This window comes from Gopherus evgoodei, chromosome 9 (genome assembly GCF_007399415.2).
Source record: "Gopherus evgoodei ecotype Sinaloan lineage chromosome 9, rGopEvg1_v1.p, whole genome shotgun sequence".
In the NCBI taxonomy this organism is placed as follows: Eukaryota; Metazoa; Chordata; order Testudines; family Testudinidae; genus Gopherus; species Gopherus evgoodei.
In genome coordinates, this window is record NC_044330.1 from 104,845,666 (window position 1) to 104,863,104 (window position 17,439).

General features: G+C 45.7%; 1 long non-coding RNA gene across 1 annotated transcript; it reads left to right on the forward strand.

Moving 5' to 3' along the window:
• The first annotated feature begins 388 nt into the window (after window positions 1-388).
• LOC115657618 lies at window positions 389-4,023 on the forward strand. The gene is made up of 3 exons (XR_004002014.1): window positions 389-477; window positions 807-1,015; window positions 1,704-4,023. It is a non-coding gene; the product is annotated as an uncharacterized LOC115657618 (long non-coding RNA).
• Window positions 4,024-17,439: the final 13,416 nt, after the last annotated feature.

Below are 17,439 nucleotides of genomic sequence, written 5' to 3' on the forward strand. Positions count from 1 at the left end.
AAAGTGAAAAATGTGAGATTCCAAGGTACTTAGGGTGAAATTCACCCCCATGCACAGGAACCTTGTGAGCCTTCAGAATAGAGCCTAAAATTAATATCATTGGTGCTGGGTGACTTTCCTTTTATGAGAATGGAGCTGTTGGCTGTGACTCCATCATTAATCATACAAGACCCCTTCCATTTAAAATCCTATTTTTGCCCCTCTCCGAAAAGAAGAGTCCTCCTAGAGTCGCAACTAACTCTTTTGTAATCGTAAGTGTCTTTGGGCTCTATTGCTCTAATCCAGTCTGTCTTTTTCAAAAGTTACTATAGCAACTCCTCCGGATGTGTTCTTCTGTTGTTTGGTGGAAGTGAACTGGAAACTAGGAAGATGGCTGAAGTTGGAGAAGGCTGGATGTTGCCGTCAGCACAGAGCGTGATATCTAAAGAAGAGGCATTGTCCTCTAAGGCTCCCGTTGGAGTGGAAACGCCCTGCAAGGTATCTGGCTTTGAGGCTGCTGCTTTTAATCATGTCCTGATATGTGAGGTGTCACCCAAAGCAATCGTAGGAGCAGGAGAGGCATCAGCTGCTGTGCTAATAATAAAATGCAGAGAACTAAAATCGCCCAAGTCTGGAGATGCCAGCTGGGCAATGGGATTATTTCCACACACAGTTGGAAAAGATCAATATTCACTGTTTGAGCTGAATTATAATAAACTTGATGTCATGCCTCATTAACAGACCTTTCCCTGCACGGATTTCATATTCTGTCAGGGGAGGAAATAGAGCAGCTACAGAATTGTATCAATTTGTCATTTCATCCGCAGGTGCTTGCCTGCCTGAGGGAAGGGATGCTTTGCAGCTGCTTTGGCCCATCATGTGGTAGGTTCTAGCCAGTAAGAACCTCTGTCCAGCTGGAGAGGGTGTGATGCTGGGGAGTGAAGGCCATGTGCACACCCATCTTCCCACTGCCTCTTAAACACATTCATTCAGAGGAGTCTTGCTCAAGCCAGTGAGAGGTCCTGTAGTATCTCAGGTAAGGAGGCAGAGACCAAAAGACAGAGCGATGTAGCCTGAGATATTCAAAGAGACCTGAGGGAGCAATGGATGGGATTTTCAAAAGCTCCTAAATGCCTGTAGGAGCACACACTGCCCTGAAAGTCACTGGGATGTGTGCCCCTAAATGACATTGGGGCTTTTGAAAAGTCCATCCTTGGTGCCCAGCTCGTATTGGAAGTCAAAAGGGGTTGGACAACTAACTTCTTTGGGTTCCTCTGAAGCAGTGACTAGCAGGTAAAAACCAGAGGAGCAGCTCCTCAGCGAGTCTGAATTGTCATAACTCCATTGGTGCCACTAGAGCAGCCCTCTGGTGTAGACAGGTGAGTTGTAGTATGAACTCATTGGCTGATGGAAGTAAACCTTGGGCTCCATCCAAGGGTTAACTCTTGCCTTGCCCACAGTGGGTTTTAATATGTGTTAACCAACATGTTAAAAATACACTTTTTCTTCCAATCCCTAAATTCCTTCAGAAACAGAAGACACCAGAGTTTTGGGTTAAAACACCCAGCAGAACTGAACATCTCAACTGAACATGTTTTAAGTAGTATCTTGCTGTCATTCTCAGGCAACTACAACAAAAATACACCGTGGAAAATGTATTCTCTTTATTTTTCTCATGCATTTGGTACATACCTGTTTACTTACTAAGTTGCTTTCTATTTCAGATGTCTCTTTATAACACTGAAAATCTACAAAATGCTGACCATAATTAATACAAAGCTAATAACATAAAACCCCACCACCTCAGACAACAGTTAACAAGTGGAGAAAAAAAAATGAAAAATCAACAGCTCCTTTATCAGACCCTCATGACCGCAGTGATATTCGTCGGCTGTCAGATAACCAAGCAATACCCGTAGGCTTCCACCCTATGTCCTGCAGACAAGGCCCTCCCTAAATACTTGGGGGATGGGGAAAAGATGGGTCTGTCAGTATGTGCAGGAGAAGATCAAATCTGGGCTCTCTCTGCAAAGTGGAGAGTGTGCTCCACAGTCCAGGACCTTTCACAGAAAATCCCTCCCTAGCAGCCCCCTTGGTGGGGCTCAGATGCTGCCAAGGAAGCTTCTCTTAATAAATTAGTTTACTTGGAGTAAAGCTTAAAGGATTTGAGGCCTGATCCAAAACCCAATGAAGACAATGGGAAGACTCCTATTGACTTGAGGGACTTTGGAGCCAGACCCCTGTTGCTTGGTTTTAAAACTTGTGATGCAGCAGGAGAGTGATTTTTTTTTTACGTGTTAAAATAAATTATTTTTAATGAGGGAAATTCACCAAAATTCGCTAAAGCCAGTGGTTCCCATTAAAAACAAACAAAAGCAACACACTTCTGTCTGAATTCTATTTACCTGCTGTTGATAAAGTCACCCCTTACCCCATAACAAAGATCACAGGGGAGATATTTCTATTTTAGATTTCACTTACTGGGTTTAACTTGGACTATGCAATCAAGCCAGCTTCTCTTGCCCTTTGGGTAGTTAATAGGGTGCAGTAAATCATTCACTAATCACACTGCTGATGACACAGTAGGTACCTGGGTGGCTGTCTTGGGTACACACATCTGCAGACTCCCCAGGGTTGCGTGTTGAGGGGAGAAGTCCCCTGGCATAGTCTGGCTACAAACCTCTACAGGCCAGGTCCCTTTGAGCACGATGGAGCGAAAGCATCAACCAGATCAACTGAAAACATTCAGCTCTGCTCCGGCCTGGAGAGGGAAGAAGGCTGGTTTCCAGGCCCACGGCTTCACCAGCATCTCTAGCCTGGGGCTGGTTCTGCATACGAGCTGGCAGCACAGGCAGGTTCCTGAAGATGACGGAAATCGTCCTCTCTCAGGGCATCTTCTGGCCATCAAAAAAGGACTCCTCGTCTTTGAGGATCTCATGGGTGAAGTGGTAGCGAGCTGGGCCTCCGACCCTGTACAGTGAACGGCCCAGCGGCAACAGGTCCATCCAGTCCTCTAGGTTCTCTTTGTTGACCAGCCATATCACACTGGAAGACAGCCAGGACAGCAGCCGCAAAACCCGTCCCAATGGTCGAACTGGTGGTGGTGGTGGTGGCTCAGCGCAAGCCCCAGAATGATCAGAGTCTTATTCCCTGTAGATTAAGGAGAGGTTACTACAGGTTAATTTAGAGCACCTGGAGCTAATTAAGCTCCCACCCCAGACCTAATAAAAATCTCTGCTTCAGTCAGACAGGAGGAGGGGAGGACAGCGGACTAGTTTGGAGGTGACTGGTGTTGACCAGAGGATTAGAATAGCAGGGGAAGGGAGACCAGGCCCAAGCAGGGCAGAGGGACTCCCCCAGCACAGAGAACTGAGAGAAACCCTGCCCAGGGGGAAAGAGGGTCAGAAGCCGGTGAAAGTGAAAGGGCTGGGACTGGAGTAGGGGGTGAACCTGGGTCCCTTCCCCGCTTCCCTTCTCTCCCCCTCCAGTGCACCTGAGGAGCCCAAGAATAGGAGCAGGGACAGTGCCCTGATCTACCACCCCCAGGAAAAGCGTGGAACCCACCACAATAGCATTGGCCATTTGTCACAAACTGCACCCAGATTTAAAACTTTTTTTCCCCTTGCACTGCAGAAGAGCTCGGTTGTGAGTGTTATCCTGAACGTGCTATTCAGAGACCGGTTCTATTTGAAGTTGAGCTGCCAGTCTGCTGGGGAGCTGCGACCCCCGTGTGCAGTCCCCCACAGGAATGGAAAACTTTCCTCCCTTTGCAGCACAAACTGCAGATGCCCGGCTGCCTCTTTACTGGCTTTTTGGACACCAGCCATCAGTTGCTTATCATCAATTCTGATCTGACAGTGATCCCTACAGCTGATGTGCTGATTCTAATCCGCGGCTTCAGTCGGCTTTAAATCTTTATCTGCAATCGGTGAGTCTCAGCGCTGAGTATGCAGAGACATTATTAGATTATTAAATCAATGACATTCAGGTTATTAGTCACACTTATCTGCATTACCTGACACTGTAATGATATTCTATTTTTACTTCCATCCTGCTAATGTCCCAGAGGTACTGAAATTATGACCAGAAAATTAATTTCTTTACATTTGGACAAGAAATAGAAGTAAGGGGAATAATCCCGTATCGACACTATAAATCCTAACAGGGAAAAGCTATGGGTATTAAAAAAAAAAAAAAAAAAAGGATTGAGAACTACATTTCATGTATACGCTTATCCCTGTGGTGTGGGGTAAAAGAAAGGGCCTGTGGATACGTTCATATCTGGACCAGACTATTTTAGCTGGTAACTCATTTTGAGGGATTAGGATTCCTGAGCTAGAGTTAATGGTTTTACTAGAACTGCCAATATTGTCTCATAGAATCTTGCCATTGGGGATGTTGGAAAGGAAGCATTTCTGGAGTGAGATCAAATCTCGTAACCATAAAAGGGACAGCTCGTGGTAAGATGATGGACGTGTGACGGATTCCCCCCAGCACGCCACCTGCATCTGCGGTATCAGTGAACCCGCCTGACCCACCAGCTTGGGTTCCCTTTCCACTGCACCTCTGTGACAGGCTCTCAAGCCCCCTCCAGCACACATACACTTAGGGACACACCCAGCTGCAGAAACATACAGACGCAGTGATCAGCTGTGCATGGGAAGGCTTCAGCTAAGGAACTTCCCAGCAACTTGGGCATGCACCCCCCACCGCAGGGTAAACGCAAAATGATACTGTCTTGTGCTGCGTAGAGAACTGTACAGCGTAAGCTCATGAAATTCACCCCTTCCTTCAATGTGAATAAGATATGCAACCGCCTTTTGCCCCAAGCTATGATTTCCACACACTGGTTTTAGACAAAACAAAAACAAGTTTATTAACTACATAAGAGAGATTTTCAGTGATTATAAGGGATAGCAAACAGATCAAAGCAGATTCCCTAGCAAATAAATAAAAATGCAATCTGAGCTTGATATACTAAAGAGATTAGATATAAGTAGCAAATTCTCACCATAAATGATTAGGGCCCTACCAAATTCACGGTCCCTTTTGGTCGATTTCATGCTCATAGGAATTTTTAAAAATCATAAATTTCATGATTTTCAGCTATTTAAATCTGAAATTTCATGGTGTTGTAATTGTAGGGATCCTGCCCCAAAAAGGAGTTTTGAGGGAGTAGCAAGGTTATAGTTGCCGAGGGGGTTGTGGTACTGCTCCCCTTACTTCCGTTCTGCTGCTGGCGGTGGCGCTGCCTTCAGAGCTGGGCAGCTGGAGAACAGCGGCTGCTGGCAGGGAGCCCAGCTCTGAAGTCAGAGCTGCCACCAGCAGCAGCACAGAAGTAAGGATGCCATGGGATGGTATTGTCACCCTTACTTCTGCACTGCTACCTGCAGAGCTGGGCCCTCGGTCAGTAGCCGCCATCCTCCAACCACCGAGCTCTGAAGGCAGCAGTGCAGAAGCAAGGGTAGCCTGGTATAGTATTGTCAGGCTTACATCTGTGCTGCTGCTGGTAGGACGCTGCCTTCAGAGTGGTGCACCTGGCTGACAGCCACCACTCTCCAACCACCCAGCTCTGAAGGCAGTGCAGAAGTATGGGGGGCAATACCACAACCCCCTCCCAAAAATAACCTTGCTACCCCCCCGCCGGTCCTTCTTGGGTCAGGGCCCCCAATTTGAGAAATGCTGGTCTCTCCGGTGAAATCTGTATAGTACAGGGTAAAAGAACACACAAGACCAGATTTCACTGTGGAGACCAGATTTCATGGTCTATGATGTGTTTTTCATGGCTGTGAATTTGGTAGGGCCCTATAAATGATTATTTAAGCCAGTTGCAGAGATTCTTAAGGGGCCAGCTGCCCTTGCTTGCAACTTAAAAAACCCAGGTATTCCTCTCATAGGCTTAGAAACCCCTCTAGCCTGGGTCTAGCACTTCCCCCCAGTTCTGAACTTGTTCCTCAGGTGTTTCCAAGAGTCTCCTTTGGACAGGGAGTCTGTAAAGAACCATGATGATGTCACTCTCCTGCCTTAAATAGCTTTTGCATATGGCGGGAACCAATTCTCGCCAAGCTTAGTTCCCACACCAGTCAGTGGAAAAACACTGGTATTCCAAGATGGAGTCCAGTACCAGGTGATCTGGTCACATGCCCCTGTAGTGTCATAGCAGCCATAACTTGGATGCTGTTTGTAGCATCCTCAGTGGGAGATAAACTTCTTCTAAGGCCTATTGTTTTCTCTAATGGCCCTTCCAAGCCAGCCATCTAGACTGATTGTATTCTGCCTAGTGGGCATGTCATAAACAGATAGCTAAGGGTTAACGTCTCTTTCACCTGGAAAGAAGTAATCTGAAACACCTGACCAGAGGACCAGTCAGGAAACAAGACTTTTCAGGTCTGGGTGGAGGGAAGGTTGTGTCTGAGTTCTTTGTCTTCGGTCTGTCTCTCTCTCGGCTATGAGAGGATTTCTGTTTCCTGCTTTCTAATCTTCTGTTTCCAAGTTGTAAGTACAAATATAGTAAGGCAGTAAGGTTTCTATTGTTTTCTATTGTATTTACCTGGGTATAGTTGCTGGAATGTTTTGAATTGTATTCTTTTTGAATAAGGCTGTTTATTCATATTTCTTTTAAGCAAATGACCCTGTATTTGTCACCTTGATACAGAGAGACCATTTTTATGTATTTTTCTTTCTTTTTATATAAAGCTTTCTTTTTAAGACCTGTTGGAGTTTTCCTTTAGTGGGGAACTCCAGGGAATTGAGTCTGTGCTCACCAGGGAATTGATGGGAGGAAGAAGTCAGGGGGAAATCTGTGTGTGTTAGATTTACTAGCTTGACTTGGCATTCCCTCTGGGTGAGGGGGAAAGAGAGATTAGCTCTCGGTACTTCTGTTTTCCAAGGCTGGAAACGGGGAGGGTGGAATCCCTCTGTTTAGATTCACGGAGCTTGCTTCTGTGTGTCTCTCCAGGAACACCTGGAGGGGGGAAGGGAAAAGGTTTATTTCCCTTTGTTGTGAGACTCAAGGGATTTGGGTCTTGGGGTCCCCAGGGAAGGTTTGGGGGGACCAGAGTGCCCCAAAACACTCTAATTTTTTGGGTGGTGGCAGCTTTACCAGGTCCAAGCTGGTAACTAAGCTTGGAGGTTTTCATGCTAACCCCCATATTTTGGATGCTAAGGTCCAAATCTGATTATGATAGGGCATTCCCCAGTTGTAATCATATTTATAATACAGATATAGTCTATATTCCTAACTTCAGATACAAAAATGATACAGGCATACAGATAAGTTATAATTTACTCAATATGATTATCCTTTCTAATGATATCTTACAGGACCCATCTTGTATAAAATACATCATCGTTATGCCAGAATCATATCGTCATAATATCCCTGTGAAGAATATGGGGAACATTGTCACAAAGTGTTCAAGAGCTACTGTGTTGAATGCAAACAAAGGAGCATCTCAGCCCACAGTGCACCAAGTCGAAATGGATTTCCTAAAAAAAAAAAAAAAAAAAAGGTGTATAGAGGCCTAATTTGATGATGACTGAAGGTTTAAGAACATCTATGCTATTGGTGCCCTGCATGTAGAGTAACCATCTTTCAATTAGGAGGAATATGAAAATATGAAAAAATAAAGAGAAAAAGATAACTAAGGGCCATATTTTCTGTTGACTTAACTCCGCTGGAATCCAGGAGAAAGAGCAGACAGTTCATCTTGGCATCTGTTTTGACCAGTGGTACCTCAGAAATGGTCTCAGCTCCCAGGACTCAAAGCAGTTCCCATAAGGAATCATGGGAGTTTGATTTCTCTCACAATCCCTCTGGACCTCCCAGCAGCTTTGTGAAATCTCCCAGGAGCCACTGCTTCTGGGGTCTCAACCGGGAACTGCAGGGTAGGCATACAGAGTGCAGTACATAGTGTGGAGACGACAAGCTTAAATCCCAACAGCCTGGCTGGAATAGGTTCAGTTTGTTTTGCTAAAAAAGACGCTCTGGAATTATTGGGGGGAGGTCTGTGGCTTGTGTTGTAGAGGAGGGCTGAATAGATGAGCACAGGTCCTTTCTGGCCTTGGAATCGATGAATCCTCCAGTGCAAACACAGCTTCTAGGGCAGAGACTGGGAAGAAGCATATGATAAATGCTTCCCCATAGAGAGAGGGAGAGAGAGAGTCTCAGCTTTGTCTCTCTCCAATTATTTGTAAGATGTCTGAGTTTATCAATTGCCTGCCTGAGCCGTATATTACCTAGTGCGAGAGCATAATTTGTTTTTAATGTATGTTTTAACAGCATGATTTGTTTCATGTTTGCAATTAATTTCAAACTAGGAACAAGTGCTGGTGCTCAGTGTGCCAGAAATTCAGCAGGAAGATGTTATAGAGCCCTTCGACTGGAAAATTTCCACTTAAACTAAAATATGACACTAACGGAGAAAAAGAGAGCATGTGTGTCATTGGTACTGGAGAGCTGCATCGGGTGGAATGTGCCAGCAACTAAAATTTGCACTGGAATTCTAATGGAATGAGTTCTTTGGGTGTGATTAAAACATGGAGGAGTGAACTCTTATGGATATCCGTTATTCCAAGCTTTTGGACTCCTGTAAGCAAGAAGCAAACGTTCAGCAGGTCAGCTGGAGTACAGTATTTTGTGTATTCTTTGGTTAAACATTAAAGGGGTATTGTCAAGGGGCTATAACTAATTGCCTAGGCTCAAAATTAAATCGAATCAATTTTGAGCACTGAGGTTCAGAATTAAAGGGGTTTTCACCTGGTAGGAAATATCTTTCCAGTTCTAAGCATCTCTAAAATCATTTAAAATTAAAAATGTCTTTTAAAATGGTTCCCTTTCCCGGGTACCGTGAAAAATGATCAGCATTCTGATTAGCTTATATTTCTCTGCAGCACTGGAATTCCTGTGGGAGGGCGGCTGAATGACGGGATTTTGTCTGTCTGTGGTTATGCATGTTAAAAAGTTAGCATTTACACTTGAGCTTCCAGACTGACAACACACAGCCAACAAAAGAAGAACTTTTATTCACACAATTTCCTATATGTTTTTCAGACAATGTCTTGTTACAGCTCCTGGTTACAAAACTTAACATTTACACATTACCACTCACACCTGTATGGAAACAAGAAGGGTTGGTGTCACGGGGTAGTCACCCACTCCTGCCCGGAAGGGCTTAAAACAGTCCTTCAAGAGGTCTGTGGCAGGGGAAAAGCTGGGCTGATTGGGGAAAAACAGCCTCAGCTATGGCCATGCCCCAAACAGACCCAGCTGGCCCTATAAAGGCCAAGGAAGCCAAGAGCAAAGACTCTCTCTCTGCCAATAGAGGAAGAAGGGCCTGGTTGCTAGGGAGTGTACCTAGATACCTAAGGTGGCGCAGGGCTGGGGGAAGGCAAGAGGAGCTGGGGAGCTCCGGCCTCGAAACCCCCCAGGCTGCAGGCCTAGGGTAAGGCCAGCTGGGTACTGGGGGTGCAAAGGGGCAGCCCACGGGTAGGCCAAGGCAGCAGGTCCAACCCCCCTTTGCCTGTGATGAGTGGCTGATACACTGCAGTCTGCCCCAGTGAATGGGGGCTAAGTGATGACTGGCAGTAGCCAAGCCTGAGTTGAAGTGGGGATAGTGGGTGGGGGTTCCCCTGGGTGGGAAGACCCAGAGTGTGGAGATACTGCCAGGGGGACAGCAAGCTGGAGAAAGGGGCACCGGGTCCTGGGAGGGACATGGGGGCCGGCGGTAAGGCAGATCACCAGCCTGCAGGAGGCGCTCCAGGATGCTGGAAGTTAATTCCCATGGATGACCAGCAGGAGGTGCCGCAGGGGTGAGTCCGCATGGCTACTGTTGGGCATAGGACAGTATATTCAAGGATTATCAGTGCACTTGCTGAATGATAATATGCTGCTAAACCACTGAATGGTCATACTCAAATTAGTAGGTAAAAGTCTGCCCCTTTGAAGTCAATGGAGATTTTGCCATTGATTTCAGTGGGACCAGGATTTCACCCCTTTTGTTTCAGGTCAAAATTTAGTTATGTAGTCAAGTGTTAAAACACACCTTGTGTTGCAAACTGTTCTGCCTGACTTTTGCTGGTAAATTGCTTATTTCGACTGTAAGCAACTCAAGGGAGGGACCTGTCTTAAATTCGTTAAGTGCTGAGCTAAATCTGTGTGCTCTGTAATCTGTGTTTTGGGATGGGAACCATGTTGCTACAGTTTTGGTTAGAGATGGGGTCAAGCTGGGGAATTCATATCCAGAACTCAGTTCACCGATACTCAGCTTCATCTTAACAAACATTTGTGTGGGGCTGGGGGGGATACACACATTTTCTTTTTCTCCAGTCACGCTGGATGCTAGCTTTTGTATAGCAGCTGGTAAAAATGTATCAATAAAAAGTAAAGATGACAATCTAAATGGAACTTGAAGGAACTGACAAGAGGCAGTACTGGGTTTGCTTTACCCACTATTAAAATCCAGCTCACTCGGAGATAACAGCCTTCAGGGAGATTGAGAGTGCACCACGAAGCTACTCAGCATTTGACAAATAGCTGGGAATGAAGAAAGAATACGCTTTGCAACTGAAAGTTCAAGGACAACTTGGACCCTGGTCCAGCAAACAACTTAAGCACGTGCAGACATTCAAGCGCCCAAGTAGACCCATTGAAGTAAAGCTAGTGCTGGGAGGCTACTAATTTTAATTTATGCAATGACATTATCCAAGTTGTCAGATTCTGGGCTTCTCTGCATGGGGCATTATTCTGGAGTAGCTATTTCTGATGATCTATTCCTACTTAACTTCAGGTGGGGACACTCTTATTCCAGAATAAGGGTGCCTTGTTTTGAAGTCCCACCCTCCCTTATTCCGGGTAAATTTTCACATGTAAGCAAGCCCTAGAATGCATACAGTAGTGGCCAAAGGATTTGGAGAGTTGATTAACTATCTGTTGATAAATTGACATTTTATAGAGCAAATATTGCCCAAGTTCAGGATTTTTGCACCCCGCTTTATTACACTGACACAGTGCAGGATATTCTTGTGCTTGCTGTAGTTAGAAGAAAAAAACCCACCAACTGCCTCTGTCACATTGGGCCATAACTGCTTGAAGCCATTATGGTCCATTATATGAAGCTGTTACAGTCTATTGAGTAAATCTACAGATTAAAGCTCCCTACATACAGAGTAACTTGATAGGTCTGTTGTGTCAATAATAGCAGGATTAAAGGGCCCTAATCGTGTGCACAGTGACAGAGGATGTCTGCCAGGGCCAGGTGTTAAAAGCAATTGCCTTTTAAAAAGCTGCTGTGGTGAAGGGCTGTGGGACTAAAAACGCAGGGATTCAGCATGAGGCAGCTGCTTCCACTTTATCTTAGTGCAACTTTGCACATTGAAGGATTGATGCATGATTGGGGACTTGACCCAGCCCCCAGTATCTGCAGGCTTGTCAGCCGCTCACAGCTGGAGAAGCCAGCTGCTGAGCAAGCGGATTGTTTCTGGAGACCTGTGAGCCTGGTGGTGTGGCTTCTGGTCCTCCTCATGGAAGGGGAAGAGTCATGCCCTTCAAGAGTGCATTGCTATTGCACGACTGCTCCCACACAGACTCCCTGGGTGTTGTTCAGTCTGGGGTTGGTGGACGAGAAAATTGGCAGCATGATGGGACTCTGAGCCAGGCACAGCTCTGGAATGGATGTTCCTCGGGCCAGCTATGGCTCCTTGAAAAGTCAACCCTAGCTGACAAAAGTAGACAGATACAGAAAAGCCGTATCCTTCATTCTGACTTGTGGGGAACATGCTGGTTAGTGTGTCCCCTCACATCACTTCAGATCCTTATTACGATATATATAGCAACAGAAAATTGCTAGATGGCAGTAGGGTAAGGTGGTGTGATCTAGTGGCTAGAGCACTGAATGTGGATTCAGGAATCTTGGGTTCTGTTCCTGATGCTGCCACTGACCTGAGGTCCCTCGGTCACTTCATTCTAAGTGACTCTGTCTCCAGTCCCACCCTCTTGCATACTTTGATTGTAAGCAATTTGGGCCAGGGAGTGTGTCTGACTGTATATGTGCAGCACCTGGCACGATAATGTTCTGATCTCAGTTGTGGCCTGTAGGTGTCGCTGTTATACAAACAAAAAATAAAATACTTCCATGCCAAGGGGGTGGGCTTGGGTGGCTGCATAATAACTCAACCAAGCTGTGATGGGTTACCCCCAGGATGGCACTTGGAACTGGGATACCACTGAGCCTGCCTGTCCCACCAGCCTGGGTTCCCTTTACTCTGTGCTGCTGTGACAGGTTCTCAAGCCCCCTTCCAGCACACACACAAATAGAGACACACCCAGCTGCAGCTATCTTCACACAGATGCTGAGATCAGCTCTGCATGGGAGAGCTCAGCTAGGGGATTGCCCAGCATTCAAGTGCACTCCCCCTCTGGAGCATAAACCCCAAATTGTATTGTCTTGCATTGCACAGAGAACTGGACAGCGTGAGCTCATTGACATTCGCCCTCTCCCTCAATGTGGAGAGAGAGATGCACAGCTTCCTCCCACTCCCAGCTATGAACTACAAAAACAAGTTTATTAAGTACAAGAGTTTGATTTTAAGTGATTATAAGGGATAGCTAACAGATCAAAGCAGATTACCTTAGTAAGTAAACAAAAACCACAAACTGAGCTTAACACACTAGATAAATAGGATAAAAATTAGCAAATTCTTTCCCTGAGTAATAAACAGGCTGGCAGATTCTTAAAGCACAAGATGCCTTGGCTTTCCTAGGTTTTCATACACAGGCTAAAGATCCTTCTTTGTTCAATCTTCGTTCCTCAGATGTTTCCACGTGTGTTTCAGGGAGAGTGTGGTCTCCCGATAATGTCATTTCCCCCTTTTATATCTTCTCCCCATGTGCTGGAAAGCTCTTTTGCAATGACCTGGGTCAAACAGTTCCCATGGATTCGTGCTATCTCTGAGAGGTTTCTATTGTACCCAGTTCCTGGTAATCGTTGTGCTTGTGTTGCATTTCCTCAATAAGCCATTAACACTGTTTGTCCTTTTTACTGTCATACCTGAAATGCTGCTTGTGGGTGTTGTCAACCTCAGGACATGTTTCAGCAACACGTACATAGCGAAACTTCTTAACTTGACATACAACGATAGCACAGACAATCCAACAAGATATTATTGTCTAGCAGATCAAGACTTTTAGAATGACACCTCACAAGGCACCTTGTATAAGGCATATCCTAATTAAATGACAGTGGTGAATATTGGGGTGTCAGAGTGTCACACAAGCATTGTGTGGCCACTGCACACAGTGTGGTACTCCTGGGAACAAGAAGCAGTCTCAACAGGTGTCCTGTTCTGGAGGCCAATGGAGCATCTATGGACTAGTTGAGGCCCCTTTCTGTGAGGCTTGTTGGTGTTTAAGGCCCCCGTCACTCGGATATCCCTGCCACAGTGAGCTGAGGACCGCATGCCAGTAATGCTCCCAATTACTTCTCTTGCTTTTACCCATGTAACTCGAAGCCTTCCATCTTTGTTTTGACATAGCTTCTGATACTGAAGGTTATCAAGTGTCTCAAACTCTCCGCTGATGTAGGATGTTCATGTGTCGCAGGCTTCCCTGCTAGTTGGCCTCTTGGCTGCAGGGAATCAAGGCTAAGGGGTGTTTCAGGCAGAGGAGAGGCGGAATAGAGAGAATGCTGCTGGCTAAGAACGTGTGAGTGAAAGGAAGTCCGATCAATGCCCTTTCCTATCTAATCAACACATTCAGTCACTGCCCAGGGGTGATCAGAGCCCCTTGGCTCAGAGAGTTGTACATCCATTCAGCGGCAGAGGCCTAAGTTTTTGTCTCCTACAAAGGTGATCTTCCAGCAGAATTCTTTCCCTATAACATTTAAACACTCTCAGTTTCCAGTTGATCTGATGTGCCTAATGTGAGTTATGTAAATTTTCCCCATGAATGATAGGATTTTGACAGTCTGATTTACCTTCCAGGCATACTCAAACCAGCTCATTTTCTCTTTCTTGGAAATTTTCAGTGTTTGGATGGCATTTGATTATTATTGGCTGACATATTTGAGATCTGGGGTTGAGCGTAAAGATATTTTAAATTTAGTAGGTTTAAGATGTCATTATTTCCATGCTGATGAATTTATACTTGTAACCAGAGAAACTTACAGCATTTAATGAACTTATTTAGATATCACGGTGCAAGCTTTAAGCCCAATCTTGAGTATGAAATTAAATCATGCTGGATAAAAACTAACACCCAGAAGCAAAAACTGAACTGGGAAAAAGAATGAATTTCCAAAGACTGCATAAATACAGATATAAGGCACCTAGGGGACATATTTACTAAGAGTTTTTGCACTGTTTTCAATGGAGCTTGTAATATCATAAAAGTGTTAAATCTGATTTACTAGAAAAGCTTTGTGCAGTGCTCCATCACCTGGCCTCCCAGCTTGGCAAGGCCCCTCCCTCACCACTTCCAACCCCAAAACAATAATTCAGGGCACAGTTGAATATGTGGCTGAGCAGGCTGCCGCTTTACTGATGAGTTTACAAGCAACAAAATAAAAACAACCAAGCAGCCACCCCAAAGGATTAACAACATGAAAATCAATTCTAATTCTAAACGGGTCAATACAGGGCAGTCCATCAGCCTCGGATGGAAGGAAACAGGTGCTGCACACCCATTGCAATGAAATGTTCCTTCCCTGACCCTCCACATTTTATGCAGGGGATGAGGGGTTTTCATTTGCCACTATTACAAGCTCCATTGAAAACAGTGCAAAAGTACTGTAGTCTTAATACCTCAGCCTGGTTTGTACTGTGCCAGCACTCTTGTGAATATATGAAAACACCCCAAAAGGTGCATAGTGATTTACGCGTTGTTATTTATTTGATTGCAGTAGTGCCCGGGGTCCCCTCGGCAGTGTACAGAGAGAGACCCGGAGGCAGCCTCTGCTCCCAAGAGCTTACAGTCAGAATAGAAATGACAAAAACTCTTGGCACAATTGTGCAAATGAGGCAGCAAGAGAGCGTGACTTGCCAAAGGTGTGACAGAGCTGGGCACCGAGTCCCAGTCCAGGGCCTTAACCACAAGACTATCAATGGTTTGGCCAATTAACACTCCAATAAGAAGAGTTCAAAACTAAAGGGCAGTTCTCTGCTGTATCTCCCAGTGATGTGCTGCCCATTAGCAGGAGTCAAAACATTTCTAACAACAGTTTTCCCTCAAAAAGTGCTGATTCGATGAAACTGCCGTTTTCCATCAATTCTGTGGAAACTTTCGACAGAAACCAGGCTGGCCAGATGCCTGGCTGACCTATCTGCCTGTTCCCCAATTGGCTGGATCCGTGGCAGCATGGTCAGACTGGCTCACTGTGGCCTGACTCCCCAGCCAGCTTGCCAGTTGTGCCTGCAGATGGGGACAGCGTGCAGAACCGCCTGGCCATGCTTCAGCATAGGAGCTGGACATGCTGGCAGCTTCCAGGAGCTGCCTGAGTTAAGCGCCACCCAGAGTCCACACCCTGAACCTCCTCCTGCACCCAAACTCTCTGCCCTAGCCCTGAGCCCTGTCCCACTCCCAAACTCCCTCCCAGAGCCTGCACCCCCTCCCACACTCTGAACCCCTCAGCTCCAGCCCCATAGCAGAGCCCTCCCACTCCCAGCCAGAGCCCTCCCCCAACACCTCTGCCCCAGCCTGGAGCCCCCCCACGCCACTCATTTCTGGCTCCATATCTCACACCCTATCCCCTGCCCCAGCCTGGAGCCCCCTCCTACATTCCAAACCCCTCATTTCTGGCCCCACCCTGGAGCCCTCATCTCTTCCCAATCCCCTGTGCACCCCAGTGAAAATGAACAAGGGTGGGGGAGAGTGAGCGACGGAGGGAGACAGGATGTAGTGAGTGGAGGCATGGCCTAAGAGAAGGGCGTGGCAGGGGTGGGGCAGGGTTGTTTGGTTTTCTGCAATCAGAAAGTTGGCAACCCTAGGTGGCAAGGAAATCTTTATTTGTTAACCAAGAATTCTCCCCAAGTACACCACTGGTCACTCTGTCAATGGATCTCACGTGACCCACTCACTCAAGAAGAAATTGAAATAAGTAGCTAGGCCTGTGACCCTCTAGGAGCAGAGTTCAGGCATCTTTGATTTGCCTGTAGCAGTCTGAGAGCACTGACACCTAAAAGGTCTGAGGAATCTGCATCTGGCCTGCTGTAGTTAGTGGGGGCAGTAATGGCTGCAGAAGACCCCTAAAAACCCTGAACTTGGGTCTCTGCAGATAAGTAAAGGAGACATTTACGGCATTACAACTATTTTTTACTTTAAATTTATTATTAACGTTTAAACTTGATCCGTATTTTTATGTTGTTGATTTGAAATACTAAGAAATGTTTCTGTGGTCAGATTCAGACTTTTGGTAACACTGGGGTAAATCTGGAATAATGCATCAAGTTAATGCAATTACTCTTCTAATTGAAGCAAAAATACAACTTTCTGCTTTCCAAGTTGCCCTCATAATAATCCATCACCTCCCCACACAACTTCATTTACAATTTATTTTATTTCCTTGATTTAAAAAAGCCCAGGTTTGTCACTGCTAGCCACTTCTTACATCTATGTGCTCTCTGATGTTAATGAAACTTCATCACAAGAATCCTTGCCTTGTAGCCTCAGTACAAAACTGTAATATCTTGGCCAAATACAATTATTTCCATCTCTAGCATAGGTGTAGATATATACAGTACCTTTCTTTAGCAGTGTCTTCAGCTTTGCACCTGTTGAGTGACACAGTAATGAGAGGATGTGCAGGTCTTTGGACTATTACACTAATCTACTAATCCAAGTGCCATTTATCAGGGGAAGAGTTGAACGAAGATGGTTTTGATAGCATGTGTGTTAAAAAACACCCAAACCCCAACATGCATCAGACACACATCCTTCATAGATTGCTGGCAACCCCTAAAGCCTTTTTTCTACTGTGGTTATTTTAGACTTCCTGGAGAAATTCTTTTCAATAATGTTGCAATTCAACAGTTAACTTTAGCAGAGAGAGCAGCAACACCACAGGCATCTATTAGCAATCAAAATTAGATAAACAATTAGCCTGTGAACCTAGCCCTTGGATCGTGGCTGCCTCTGGCAGGCACTACAGGAAGCTTCTGAAAGGACTGTGTATCTGATTCTCAGTGCAGGTTGGTTCAGCATGTTGTGGTTGTCAGGCAAAGGTGCACTGAGGTCCCTGAGGATGTAAGGAACCCTAGAGGAAATGTCAGTACTGAAAAGGAACAGTGTGGGCTAGTTAGTTTTATTTATTATACCTTCAGCTTCTTCGCTCCCCTCCCCGCCGGGGCATTGGAAGGCAGATGAACATGTTGGCATTACCTAATTTCCTCATTTTCTTGTCCACTTGCTGGCTTGAAAAACGATCGCCCCATTGTTTGATGAAATGATGATGGGGAAGGAAACTAATACCA